General features: G+C 39.0%; 1 long non-coding RNA gene across 2 annotated transcripts in view; it reads left to right on the plus strand.

The window, feature by feature from the left end:
* LOC122806965 overlaps window positions 1–14,687 on the plus strand; it is a 770,054-nt gene that overhangs the window by 632,857 nt on the left and 122,510 nt on the right. The window contains exon 4 of one of the 2 annotated variants that reach the window (XR_006365573.1): window positions 9,031–9,095. The exons of the other annotated variant lie outside the window; for it this stretch is intronic. This is a non-coding gene — a long non-coding RNA (uncharacterized LOC122806965). The remainder of the gene's footprint in view (window positions 1–9,030; window positions 9,096–14,687) is intronic. 2 annotated transcript variants of the gene reach the window in all.

Here is a 14,687-nt window from a genome sequence, read left to right on the forward strand (position 1 = left end):
AACACCCCAGTTATGTGGTACATAAACAAGCAGGGGGTACACACTCCTCCCCCTTTGCAGACTAGCCATGGCATTGTGGAACACGGCCTTGACCTATCAAATTCAACTGCAAGCTTAATTCCTGCCAGTAAAGCTGAATACTTTGGCAGACAAACTAAGCAGAAATCACATGGACCCACATGAATGGAAACTGGAACCATGGATTTTCAACATATTGACACGCAAATGGGGGAGTCCAGACATAGATCTTTTTGCCTCACCCCAGAACTATCAGCTGGACAAATTCTGCACAGGAACCCATCACAAAATGCCTGGAAAGTGGATGCTCTATCATTCAGCTGGAAAAACCTATCAGTCTATGCCTTTCCCCCTCTACCTCCGCTCTCCAAAGTTCTACTAAAAGTCAAACAGGACAAGCCACAAATGATTTTGATTGCTCCAGACTGGCCTCACCAACACTGGTACCCACTCCTGTGCAATGTGTTACACCTACCACCGTGGTACCTGCCTCAGACACCTTACTTACTGTCTCAGCAGAACAACCAAATTCTGTACACTCAGCTCCAAACTTTGAATCTTGCAGTGTGGCTAATAACCTAAATTCACCCTTGGCATCCCTCAGCAAACCTGTGATGGATGTCATTTTGGAGGCAAGAAGGCCTAGTACTAGAAAATCTTATGGTGACAAATGGAAAAGATTCTGTGCCTGGAATCAATCACAAGGGATAAGCCAACAGTGCCCAATATTCCTCAGATTTTACAATATTTAACTGAGATGCTTCACAAGGGCCTGTCCTTTTCTTCCATAAAAATCCATGCCTCAGCCATTTCAGCTCATTACAACACAGAACTTCCCCTCTTCTCTCATCCTCTGCTAAAGCAGCATCTCAGAGGGGCCAAAAACATAAGACCACCCAGGAGAGCTCCAATCCCTGCCTGGGACCTCAATTTTGTATTGGAAAGACTCTCTCTCCCTCCTTTCAAGCCAGCTGCAGCTGCAGACTTAAAATTTCTTTCCTGGAAAACAGCTTTCCTTTTAGCAGTCACTTCAGCTAGAAGGATTTCAAAATTACTGGCTCATATGGCAGTGGAGCCTTTCATTATGTTTCATGCGGATAGGGTGTCTCAGGACCAATCCATCCTTCATGCCTAAGGGTGGTATCCAGTGTGGCTCAGACCATTCATTTGCCAACTTTCTTTCCCAATCCACAGAACAAGGGGGAAAGGATTCTACATTCATTGGATGTACACAGACGACTTATATTTTACTTAAACAGGACAAAATCTCAAAGAAAATCTGAACAACTACTGGTGGCATTTGCTGCAGGAGCAGAGGGAAAGGCTATTTCAAAGCAGACTATTTCCAAATGGACAAGCCATTGTATTCATTTCTGCTATATGCACCATGATAAAACTATCCCCCAGGGGATCAGATCTCATTTCACCAGGGCTGCATCTACTTCTACAGCCTTTCTCAGAGGTATTCCTACCAGAGACATTCTAGAAGCTGCTACCTGGAGCTCAGTTCATACATTCACCAAACATTACCATTTACCTTTCTTCTCTAAATCCAGAGCTGGCTTTACATATGCTGTCCTGCAGGGCCTCATAGCTGGTCCTAATGCTGTATAAATCCATCCTCCAAACCATAGCTTTGGGAATCTACCCAAATGTAATGATTGCAACAGTGAAACACGACGAGCATAGTACAGTTGTATACACTTACCATAAATGTAGATGTTTGAGTGTATTCACTGTTGCAGTCCTGGTTACCCTCCCTCCAACCCCCTGTTTTTTCTCTTACTATGCCTCTTCTTACCTTTACTATGCTTAAAAGCCTTTTTGGTGTATTTGCTTTTGTTTGGAGGTATATGTTTGTGTTTTTAATTACTAAATAGTTGGCTCCCCATTTGGGGGGCACCTAACATCTGGGGCAAGAAAAACTGATGTAATGGCGGCTGCATGTTTTATACCCCTGATGACCTGACATCATGGAAGAAGGGACAGCAACCGACACAGGACCCAAGACTTTGTTAAACAGGCCTACTGAGGGCAACCTGCCAGCAGATTACCCAAATGTAATGACTGCAACAGTGAATACATTCGAACATCTACATTTATGGTAAGTGTACACAACTGTACTTTAGAGAAACTTTTTTATTCATGATATTTTCAGTGATTGTTTTGTTTGCACATTTGTTATTTCTACAAGTAAGCAGTAAGAGAATATGGAAAAGTAACTACAATGTTTCTATATTGTGTTTGTTTCTGTATAACTCTGAAAGCTCTTATGTTGTTATGATATGTGTGATCTGTTTAGACCCTGTTATTTGAGTTTTAATTTGTGTGTGTACTGCTATTTATGTGTTTTTTTATGTCCAATACATCCAGTTACTCTGTTGAGGTAATACCTGGCAACTACTAGTTAGGTTGTGTAACTGCAACATTTTTAGAGGTCGTTCAGTTTGTCTAGTATTGGCAAGTAAAACAGGTTTCACCAGGGAAAATTAATAATAAACTTTGATTTTACTATTGCTGTGTTATTATCAAAGATGGTCTTCTTATCAGTACTGCATCACTTCTGATATTACCTTTGATGTTTTCATTCAGACTACCCTTCTCTTCAGACACACCTGCCAGATACTTGAACCTGTTAACATGTTGTACTATTTTCCCTTCTGTCTCAATTTTCAGTTTCTTCTGATAACTCGTTTGCTTCCATGACCACTGCCTTGTCTTTATTTATCTTCATCCCTTGTACCTTCAGTGTTGGCTACTCATCCCCTACCAATTGCTGAAGTTATTCTTTAGATTCTCCTTGCATTGTCTCATCATTTATCCTCGAACATTATAGTTTTAGAAGGAACAGCTGCCCAGTGCACTGCCTTTCAGACACCATTCACTTATCACATCTATAGTGCATGACAAGGCCTTTGATACAGTGCATCTTAGAATCATGTAAAGCAATCAGGTATTAATTTCTATTAGTCAAGACTGTTAAGGTGTACGTATGTACGTACAGGAGCTATTGCAATCACTTTTTAATTTTTACATAGCATACCTGTTTTTTTCAGTGCTCCAGCCTCACACACACACACACACACACACACACACACACACACACACACACACACACACACACGCACTCACTCACTCACTCACTCACGCACACACACACACACACACACACACACACACACACCACATGTGCACATATACCATCACCACCATTTTTTATTACTTAGCTTCCTCTCATTTCTGCTCAGCGATTTCATTAGAGAAGGTGAGGAATGTGTACTCAGTGGTCTATACAATTGCTTTGTAGCTTGGCTTAGTACAGTACAATGCAAATCTTTTTTAGAGTTGTGTTGGAATGCTAACATTTGGTGTTTAGCTATGCTCTAAGATTGTCTCCCTTCCATAGGTTTATATGTTTGTAGGTGTTTACTAGGCTAACGACCACAAGGGCCTTTTTAAACCTAGCTATACATCCCAAGTTCTAGTATAACCAGGGCTTGGGAGATGAAACATTTACAAGCAGGGGCCTTGGAGATGAACCATTTGCAGGTTGCCTGTGTCCATAAGAGACATAGGGGCCAAACCAGGGATGAATTTCCTGTTCTCCATCCAATTGCCCAAATTACACTTGAATTGGGTTAGGGAGGAACTCTGCTTCATGTGAATGAGGTCTGACAGTGCTCTATATGCCAGGCATAGATCTCCCCTCAACAGCCTGTTGGAAACAGAATACAGAGATAGGGCCTTGAGGTGGTCTGGATAGGACATTTTACTTATGCCCTGCATTCTTTTAGTGAGGAACATCTCTAGACATTCCAATTGTTGGATGTGCTTGGTTAGGTATATACCAAAGTGGCATAGTAATCAATGATAGGTCTGATGAATGCTGAATACCATGGAACAATGACTTCCTTGGACCTAGATGCCAAACCTTTGTTTATAAGTTGTGCAACATAGAATGGTTTCCTCTCTACTGTAGACACATGATGGTCAAAGGCTTTATTGCTGTCAATGTGTGTCCCTAAGTCCCTGACTACTGGGTCAACTCTAAGGGGTGTGCTGTCAATATGATAGTTACCAGAGGTGGATGACTTCCCGAAGAATGGTATTATGCATTTCTTAGCATTTAGTTTTAGTCCACGGCTCTGTTTGTGTGTGTCAGCCCTTCCTAGAGAACATTTCTTTCAGTGTGGGATTCAGTGACAGCTCCTAATTTGTAACCATCTGCAGGTTTATTCAGCCAGAGAGCACTGACATTGGCTTTCACTTCAGAGAAGTAAATGCCAAAAAGGTGCGGTCCAAAGACCTGCCCCTGATGGACTCCACTTGTGACTGGACTCTTTGTAGAGGTGGAGTCCCCAATTCTAATTTCCTGGGTCCTGTCTCTGGGCCAGTTGTCTATCCACCAGGTGACGTACGGGTTTGTACCTAATCTCTTGAGTTTTTCAACACTGTCAGAGTGGGGTATTGTGTAAAATGCCTTAGCCAGGTCAAGGTAGGCAGTGTGAACCATTTTTCCCTCATCCATTGCTTAGGTGACCTTCTCAAAGAAGTCCACCAGGTTGAGTAGGTGTGACCTGACCTTGACAAAGCCAAACTGAGTTGGGTCCAGTGTCTGGATGTTTACTACATCATTATTGATCATTTATATGGTAATTTTTTTCCATGGCTTTACATATAAGACTAGTGTGGCTTATGGGACTGTAGTTTCCAGGGTCTGTCGATGGTCCATCTTTCTGCAGAGGGATCACTGTTGCTGTTCTCCATTCATGAGGCATGAAGCCTGTTTGAAAGCTACAGTTAAATAACAATTCCAGACTGCCTGATAGGTCATGTTTAAGAACACAACAGTGCCAGGGTGGGAGGGTAGGAAAACATTTCTGTGTGACTCACAAAAGACACAGCTGTTGTCTCTTTCCTAGTTTTAATATGCCATTAAATGCAGAATACAAGTAAAACACAGTGTAAAGAAAACAAATCACAGTATACAAAATAGAAGAAGGCAATAAAATAGTACAAAATACAAGAAATCAAAAGCAAGCTAACCTTTCCCTCACAGCAAATTGTGGCAGCGTCTGAGTGAGCTTTTCTAGTAAAGTATCTATCATGAACATATATGTAAACTGAATGGCCCAGTGTTTTGAGCAATGATGCGGCCCTAAGCTTCATACATACTTCTAATCCTTCTTCATGCCCAAACTACCCCTGGATCAATATAGTTAAATAGTCAACTAACTGCCTCGCTGTAGTTCTCATCTAAACTAAGGCTTAAAACAATGCACATTTTTTTAGCATGGAACTAAACTCTGTCATTCTAAGTACAGAACTGAAGGAAAAATAATCATCTTTAGCTGTCAGCAGCTAACCAGAATAGAACATTACCATTTACTTTTCAAATACATCATTCATACAACCAATGTTCATTTTCAATACAACAAATGTATTAGAATAAAAGTAAAATAAAGAAATCCTGTAGGAAAGACAATATCAGCACAATAGAATAGTTTGGAACAGTCTTGAACCTCAATTCCTTCTTTGTAACTAATCCTAAGTGTTCCATGCCATCCTGAAAGCATCTATATTACAACATCAAAGCTTTATTTAATCGAATAACTAAAGCTTGATCTTGTAATATCGACAGCTAAAATTGTCGAACTGCCGATTCAACCAAGAGAAACACGTCCATTGGCCGAATAAAAAAAAAAAACTTTACATCCAAAATCAATTGGGGGGCTGTGCCCCCCACACCCCCTAACTAAAAATACCAACTCTGAGATCGCTCCAAATTGGAGAAACGGGCATACTCCACATAACGACCAAGGGAAGTGTTTCCCCTGGGTTAAATCGGCCATTCAACAATTCACGGTTTATTCAATTAAGTAAAGCTTCGATCTTGTAATATAGAACCTCCTGAAAAGTATGTCAAACAATCCCACTCATCCTTTCTCTACTTGTAGCCCTACCCCATTATAGTCATTATTTTACAACCACTGTCTTCCTCCCAAAATTACTCAATTCCAAATGCCCATCCTTTTCTATGTCTCCCTCCTATACATTCCCTACTAATATATGATCACTGTTAGTGGTGTAATAGGTAGCACAATCACCTTTGATGTAGAAGGCTGTGGGTTCTATTCCAACACCAGGTAGATGGATTGCTGAGATTGCAGTGTGGGGTAAGACAGGTGCTGCACTACTGATTGTGCTGGCCTTCAAGCGAGATGTTAAATTGCAGCCCCATATGCATCTGTTGGTGGTGGTTCAGGTGGATATAAAAGATCCCATGGCATCTATTGAAAAGAGTAAGGAGAATTTCTTGATTGGTTGGCCAAATTTCCCATAGTAGTGTAGTGGACTAACCTTGTCAGCAATGGATAAATTAATTATCCCTCCATCATTCCACCCTTGTATTTTAGATCTGTGTGATGATATAAAATACTTAAAACAGTCTTTTAGGTAAAATTCCTAAAATCTTCTCTCCAGGTACTGACTATCCAACCTTGGTTTATGAAACCATGTAAAGATTACATTAATTTTCTTTTTGTATCAGATTTTACCCTCTCTGTTTCTTACATTTTCTTTGATCTCTGAAAAAAGAAAACATTGTTAGGTTTCTTTCCAAAGTTCTACAAGAAATCATCCACTCTCAAGTCAGTTCCCATAGAAAAACGTATGGTATTTTCCAAATACTAGCATGGCTTCTGAACTGGTAGGAGTACAAGAATTGGTTTCTGGAACCTCATGCATAACATCCTGCTCAAAATGAATAAGGGACACACTTACTCGAGCATAATTTTCATATCATACTGAAGCTGTGTGTCTGTGCAAGGTCCACCTTAGGCCAATTTCCTGCACCCACTCGGGGAGGGTTGCTGTACAAGGCTATGACAGGATCATTATAAATTAAGCAACCTACCTGGGGAAACACACTGGCTGTAATAAGGTATGCCACTTAACTTGGAAAGGTGTTTCAACAATTCAGAATTCCAGCAGGAGGTGACTGGAATCCCATGAAGGAAAAAAAGTAATATGGGATGAGAATGCAAAATGAGGTTTAGAAAATTCTTATGTTCTTTTTTGCCCCACCCCCCCATCTCCCCACAACTATCAAGCCAGTCCCCACTGACTCCTTATAACTGCATTTCCTGGTATCCAAGGACATTAGGCATGGGAGGCAAGAGCTGGGGACTGTGAATAGTCAGAAGAGTTTCTAAGGTTTCCTGTTTCAAAGGCACCTACTTCAGAGTATAATGGTCTGTTTAGTGTTGTGTGCAGTATCTCCCAAAGACAGCTGTATGAGTAGAATACTTAACTTACCAAGGGAAATTGATAATTTATTTATATTTAATGTGCTTTTGATAAAGTATAAACTAATAAATATATTGCTTTGTTTGTAATATACATTGAAAGTGTGTATTCCAACAAGGACATCAGCTTGGGGCCACACCAAAATGATCTGTATTGTATACAACAATTGCTAAGGCTAGCCCTTGGTCTAGTGGACCATAAGACCTTCAAGAAGCTTTCCTAGTAGCAGGTGTAACTAAAAAGCTATTATCTGATTTGTTAATTGCCTGTTAATAGCGTTGTCTCCTGAAAACTGGTAACTCTCTCTCCATCTCAGCCCTCTTTCCAAAGGAGTAACTCAAGATTTAAATCTAGTACCACTCTACTCTTTTCCCTCTTTATAAGTGAAATGCTTGCTGACCTGCAAAACCCTCTAGTTCTGTTATATGAATACAGTATGGTAATCTGTTACTCCAGGAAACCAAAGTAATGGAATTTTGATATAAACATAAAATCTTCTTGGTAAGTAGCATACTGATGACTCTAGTGATTTGCCCATAAAGCCATTGTATTTTCAAATATATTGGAATAGGTTTCTGCAAATCCTGTCATTCAAGTTGTGTACTGAACAAACTAAAGCCAAAACCAAGCTTTAGAACTAGAAAGATATATCACTTCCTATCTTTAGAAGAAACATTATTGGAAAACGATTCCTTGTAGCCCAGCTTGAATACAGATTCCTATTCACAGTGAGTTCCGTCAGAAAGGACATTTCTACTCCCCAAACTGATGCTAGCAGAATGTGTGGTTCGTCTTGCTAGCACCACACAGGGAACATCACTGTTCTGACTCACTCAGTGAGCAGACATGCTAGAATCAATACTGTTTACATTACTGAAATTGGGCACTTTTCTATATCTGGCAAGCATAGTCTCAATATGAAGTATAATGTTAAGCCATTGGTCCTTACCTAATAATGACACCTCTTTTCAGAGGACACAATACAAGTTACATTGTATTGACCATGGTTTCTCAGTTTGGGGTGCTCAGGCATGTAAGGGCTCTAGTGTCCATTATCATAGTAACAACCTATGAACCTATAAAACTGCACAATTCTCCCTCTGAGAGGTCACTTCTAATTTAACTTGATAACTAAACATTAACTATCCTTTATGACCTTGCTGTCATGTTTAATTACTTGATTGTTGATATCAACACAGTCTTGTAGATTACTGCCTAAAACTATTGTCTTTTATAGCATTACTTTGATCTTTAGATTTTCATTGTAACATCTGCATAGATTCATAAGTGGTTACTAGGCTATTGGCCCAAAAGTCATTTAAAGCCTAGCCAAGCTTATCCCAAATTTATCAAAATATTATTGATGTGTCAGTACCCTAAGGAATGTTACAGTTATGATATAGGCTTGTACACATCAAGCATTCACAGGCTGCCCAGCCCATTAAGGACGTAGGTGACAAACTAGGGGTAAATTGGCTCCTTCCAAATCAGTTTGTGATTTGTTATTTTGCAGTACTTTACTTTGTATAAATTTAAATATTTTATCATGTTTGATTAAGCATTGTATACCACTTTATTCCATTCAGAGACTGTATAGCTTTATGCCTTGCACCCACACATTAACTGAAATCTGTCCTTTGAGATCAGTGCCTTGCATCAGTTAACAAACGTAAATAAGTAAACAATATCTACTCTATTCAAAAGGTTTTACAGATTTGATCCTCAGTGGATGAAGGAGTACAATGCAAGATGCCTGGGTTCAGTTCCTAGTGAGTAATACTTTTTCCTTTTGTATGAACAAACATTTATTGATGCCATATATTTTGTACTCCATATATGTTTGGAGCAGTAATTTGTCAAAATACAAAAACTATTTGTTAAACATCTGTAAAACCATAGCTGGCACATTCATGAGGTTCTACAGATAATTGTTTGCATGAAGACATTAGTATCACAATGTTGAATGCCACTGCTACAACTCTGTGTCATTTTATCATATGTATCACACTAGAGCACTTTTAAACAACACACTTAGTATAATCACTCATATATATTCAATCATCTGTTCCTAGGACCATTCCTTATGTTTGTATATAGTAAGAAATTGTATTTGCCAGCCTTGAATCTCTCACACTCTAACTTTGATCACACATTTTTTATTCAATAACACATACAAAAGCATTCCTAGAACCCAGCATCCAGGACTACATTACAAAGTGTCTTTTCACTTTTACAGCAGACAAATGGCACATAACCCTCACAACGATCTCACCTTAGGCATCTGAAGAAATGTCAACAGTAGTGTAAAACCAAAATAAAAGTCTAAAACTGATGTTCATGTTATGACTTATTGTGTTGAATGGGACTTTATTAGCAGTGTAATAATCAGTATCTTCATAGTGGATTGAGTACCTAAACTACATAAACATTTACTAAGGCCTGAATACAACCCCATATTTCAAGACAAATTTTCTTTCTCACCCATTGCATGTACATTGCATTTTTTTTTTAAAAGTCCAAAAGGACTTTTTCAAGATTTCATAAAGTCAAAAAAAAAAATGCTGCGAATGTACAGTGGGCGAATGCACAGTGACATTCACTCATTGCAGATTCGCCATTTTGGGTGCAGATTGCACTATAGTGGGGATCTGGAAATGGAACCTTTCCCCACTGTAGTGCGATCTTGGAGTTAGAATATTAAAGTAGGGGGGTGTGGGGACGCATCCCCTCACATGGAGGGTGCTGGGAGGGCTTGCACCCCTGCATTACATTGTGTGTTCAACATTGTAGTTCGAAACAGCGAATCTGCTGTTCGATTTGCTGAGTTTCGAACTTCGGTGTTATTTGACATACAGAATTCGTCATTTCGAGTAGCACAACGGATTTGACATTCTGATTTTCAACTATATAAAGGTAATATATAAACAATAGATGGTTCAACTATATAAAGGTAATATGCAAAACAATAGATGGCGCATGTTAATGAGCTGATTTCTGTAATCCAGGGTTTGATGCCGTGTTTGGTATAGCATTATTCATTTGTCGACTGTATGACACTGAACAAGTCACATAATCAGATAGTGCTCCCTAGTTGTCCTGAAGATGGGCACTTCTGTCCAGTGGGCTTACCTGGGTAACAAAGAAACAGTGAAATAGGTGCTACACTGGTTTACATAGTAGTTAGTCAGCCTATGAAAACAGCTTGAAATACAAATTGATTAGTTTAGCAGTGGCAGTTCCAGCCTTAGCTTTTTATGTGATAGTCCTGCAAAGACTTCGGATTCAGTGAGAATTAATACATGCCAAAGTTATACAGGGATATAGCAGATCAAGGACACAAGTGCCTAGCTTCTCATTAAGCACATATCAATGTTCTGGTAATACACATGCCTATTCATAGATTATTCTTCTTTTAAAATAATTAATTGCTTTGCAAATGTTAAACATTGACAATTTCTGTCATAATCCAAGAAATATGAAATTTGCTGTACCACATTAATTCCCATTTTATGCAGTTCTTAATTAAACTAAACTGACAGTAACAATCAAGTGATTAACCATCCCAGAAAGTATAGTGAATATCATTTTAAAAAATCTTCACGTTTCATACTTCTGATTGCCATCCTATTAGTTTATAAGACTCAATTCAGATTTTCAATATATAATCAGAATTCATCAACACTGATTTACGAAATTTGCTAATGTGCCATAGGAGAAAAAGGCACCTGGATTAAAGTTAGGAATTATGCATAAAGATGACTTCCTTTGCTGGTAGCAAGAAAGCAAGAAATGTGTCTTTTGACAGATGACAAGAAATAAAACTAAATTAGAAGGCAATACTAGATTAGTGTGACCTGGACTGTGATGCACATATATTTTCCAGCAGATTAAACATATTTGTAAGGGATGACTGTGTGGGATTCATGAATGTATTATGAACTCTGTCAGGAAGGCTGTGCATTCTGCTTTTTCTACAGAATGACAAAGTATAGCCTAGCCCCTTCTGCTGTCGGTATGCAGATTCCCTCTCTGCTCAGGAACCAAATGAATCACATACACAGCAGCAGCAGATGCAGCACAGGGTTCAAATGCATGTTAGCAGAGTCATGATTTGACTGTGTGTGCCTGGATACCGCAGACAATGTAAGCACAGGGGTGTTTGAGGAAGGGTTTGCATAAACAGATAAGGAAGGGAAATGTACTGCAGTGAAAGAAAGTTTGGTATGACAGGGATCATCCAGCCCATCTTGTATGCTGTACAAAGTGTTTAATAATGTGAGACTAGGAAGACATTGCACAGCTTTTATGGTATGTGTAAGTGTTATTCTGCTCTTACAATACTGACATGTAACTCAGATGTGTATCTTTTCATGAATCACTTGCTTTGTACAAGGTTAAGCCTTGGCAGCATGGGGAGAGGTGGGAGAATGAGCTCACTACCATGCACTTTTGCTGAAGATATAATAATTGGGGGAGGGGGAGTTGATAGTCATTGTAAAAAACTAAATCCACTATTGCAGATATTAAATCAAAGGTGGTTTGTATTGGATAGGTAATGTAGAAAAGGTCTATATTAGATGAACGAAAGTTCATCTTAGCGAACGCTCACATGAGCAAATATCCAGATACTCGAAACTAACCCCCCAAATATATATTCCAACTCCGAAATCACACTGCAATGAGGAAAGAGCAAATATTCCCATCTTCACTGTACCGCGATCTCACAATTGTGGTTTTGAGTACCGCAATATTCGCTCATGTGAGCGTTCGCTAAGATGAACGTTCGTTCATCTAATATAGACCCTTTCTACATTACCTGAAGGTATCCTGAAGGTAGTATTCCTGCTATTTCTTTGTACTTCCTCCTTTTTCTACTGTTACTGTTTAACCATTTGGAAATAGTAACTGTCTAGAGTAAACTAGAATAACCAAGGATTTAAATGTATTCTAATAATGTCTTGGGGTTGCCCTAGATATTCATACTGTAAAATGATCTGTAGGTGTATTATGTATTAATGTAGTGTGTCTCATAGTCTTCCCATAATTTAAACTGTAATACCTTTCTTGTTTATTATAAACATTTTTTGTGTGGTGGTGGTTTATATGTGGAGCTCTTCTCCCCAGGCCTCTACTGAAAATGGAAATATATCCAGCTGGACCAGCCCGGTCAACACATGCAAAATAAATAAATAAATAAATCTAATATAGACCCATGTAGAAAAGATGGACTGCAATGGAATGAGAAGATTTGAGTGGAAATGGGATTAATTTGCAAAGTAAGGCCATCTGGTTGACTAAATATCAAACAGAAGCTTTGGGAAAATTATGTATGTGCTGCTGGTCTTGCTGCATGGCACAGCTAGTGCTGCTGACAGGGATGCATTTTAGAGTCATCTACTGTCCCATCACAACAAAATGTTCAGTTATATCGTGAACACTATATGGCTTAATCCTGTAGGACTAAACTGTGCTGCTTGCTATGGAATCCTTCAGGAGTCCCAGGGAATGGGTTTTAAACAGGAAACATACTAAAATCATTCTGTCTTACTTATGGTTATCAAAGTTTAAGATCAAGTTGGTAGTCTAAAGTTTGTTGCAAATTAGCACATTATAGCACTCCCTTTGAACTTTCCTTTTTTATGTGGTGCATTTTTTATTACTTAGTGACTACATTTATTCCACAGTAAAATGTAGTTTCAACCTTTTATTAACAAATAAAAGAAATGTATTTATTTATTTATTTATTTATTTATTTCCAGTTTGATGACCGGGGAGGTCCACTGGGCTCAGGGAGCCCGTTTTCAGTGGAGGCCCGGGGAGAAAAGCTCCGCATTACATAGTTTAGTTACATATATAAAATCCTAGGCTGCTGTGCGTTTCCTGCCTTTGGCGTTCCCACCTGTGTAAGTAGCGTTTTTGCTGTGTTTTGTTGTTCAAATCGATCTTCAGAATGTGTAACTGTCTCTGCTTTCATACAAATCACATTGTCTTATCATAGAGGTTATACTAGTCGCTGAATATAGCTGGTTATTATAATTTACTGTCTTTTGCCACGTGGGTATGATGCATGTTGGCAATCACATAATTGAAAAACGCGGTTAGCGGGTTAATGAGCAGTATTCAACTTGCCCATAAAAAGGTCAGGGTAGCATCTTAACATTGAGTAAGCTCAGCCAACAGCTGCATAATCATCAAACTTAGTCATGCTTTTTGTTTTGTATTAGAACCATGGCTGTTTAATCTACGACGGTTGACTCGGTTCGCTCTTTCTTACATTCTATCACTGAGTTTCTGTATCTAAAAACTGCTTAGTGGATTATTTATCTTGCTGTCCTTTTTAATAAAAGGAACATACTTTGTTTCTTCTTCCACGCTAGACCGAGCACTTTTTAAATAAAGATTTTGCTCTGGTAACTCAATTCAAAGAAGCTAAAAAGGCTCCAACATTGCACTACTCTCATGTACACTGGTATTGTGTAGCTCCGCTAAACAGTCTCTATCAGTGTGAAATTACTGGACCTACAGTTATACTTTAGAGACTTATAAGGTCTCCTGGCCCATCTCGCTATTACAACAGGGTGTTTCACTCTCTAACAGTTAGCGACTCCTACACTACCATGGACAACCCAAGTCAAGGATTTGCGCTGTGATATGGTCCACTTGTTCAATGGAGTGCTACATCTACAGCCACTCCCATAACAAGTACACAGAACTTTTTGTTTTGCACCCATGTGTTGTTGGCCATAGTTTAACATTAACACAGACCCAGGGGCTCTTTCCTTATCAAAGGTGCTCTAGCAGTAGTTAATGTACATACATTCTCTGTAGTTTCTTAGCGAACATGTACACAAACAGATAGCTTCCGTCTATTAATGTCGGGCTTCTATAACCTGGTCCATGCATAAGTGGTTGCTTAATGTATTTCTGCTACCTCATTTCTCGAATGGACCTGTAGAGTTTTTGTAAGCTGAATGACTGTTTTGTGTTTGCTTAGCGTACTCACCTACTGTCATATTTTTTGAAAGTTTAGAGTATTGTTAAGGTGAATGCTACACCACTGGTCGTTTTGTTCACTTCAACCTGTGTATTCTGCTGACCTGTATAGGTATTGATAAGCGGAGTAGTTGTACTTGTTCTTTTAAACCCTCACCAGGAACTCCATCTACCTTGTACATGCCTGCACTATCTAATAAGTATATTAAGTCAAATAACAAATGTTTACCTGGCAAATGTGATATTTTAATGTATTTTCCTAACTAGTACTTTGCCTTAGTGTGTGTCTTGTACTACTACTTACATCACCACTTTTTCTCCCTCTCTGCACCCAGCACTACAACGACTGACCTGCACTTGGTCTTGGG

This window comes from Protopterus annectens, chromosome 1.part1 (assembly GCF_019279795.1).
Source record: "Protopterus annectens isolate FY-2018-M chromosome 1.part1, PAN1.0, whole genome shotgun sequence".
Lineage (NCBI taxonomy): Eukaryota > Metazoa > Chordata > Ceratodontiformes > Protopteridae > Protopterus > Protopterus annectens.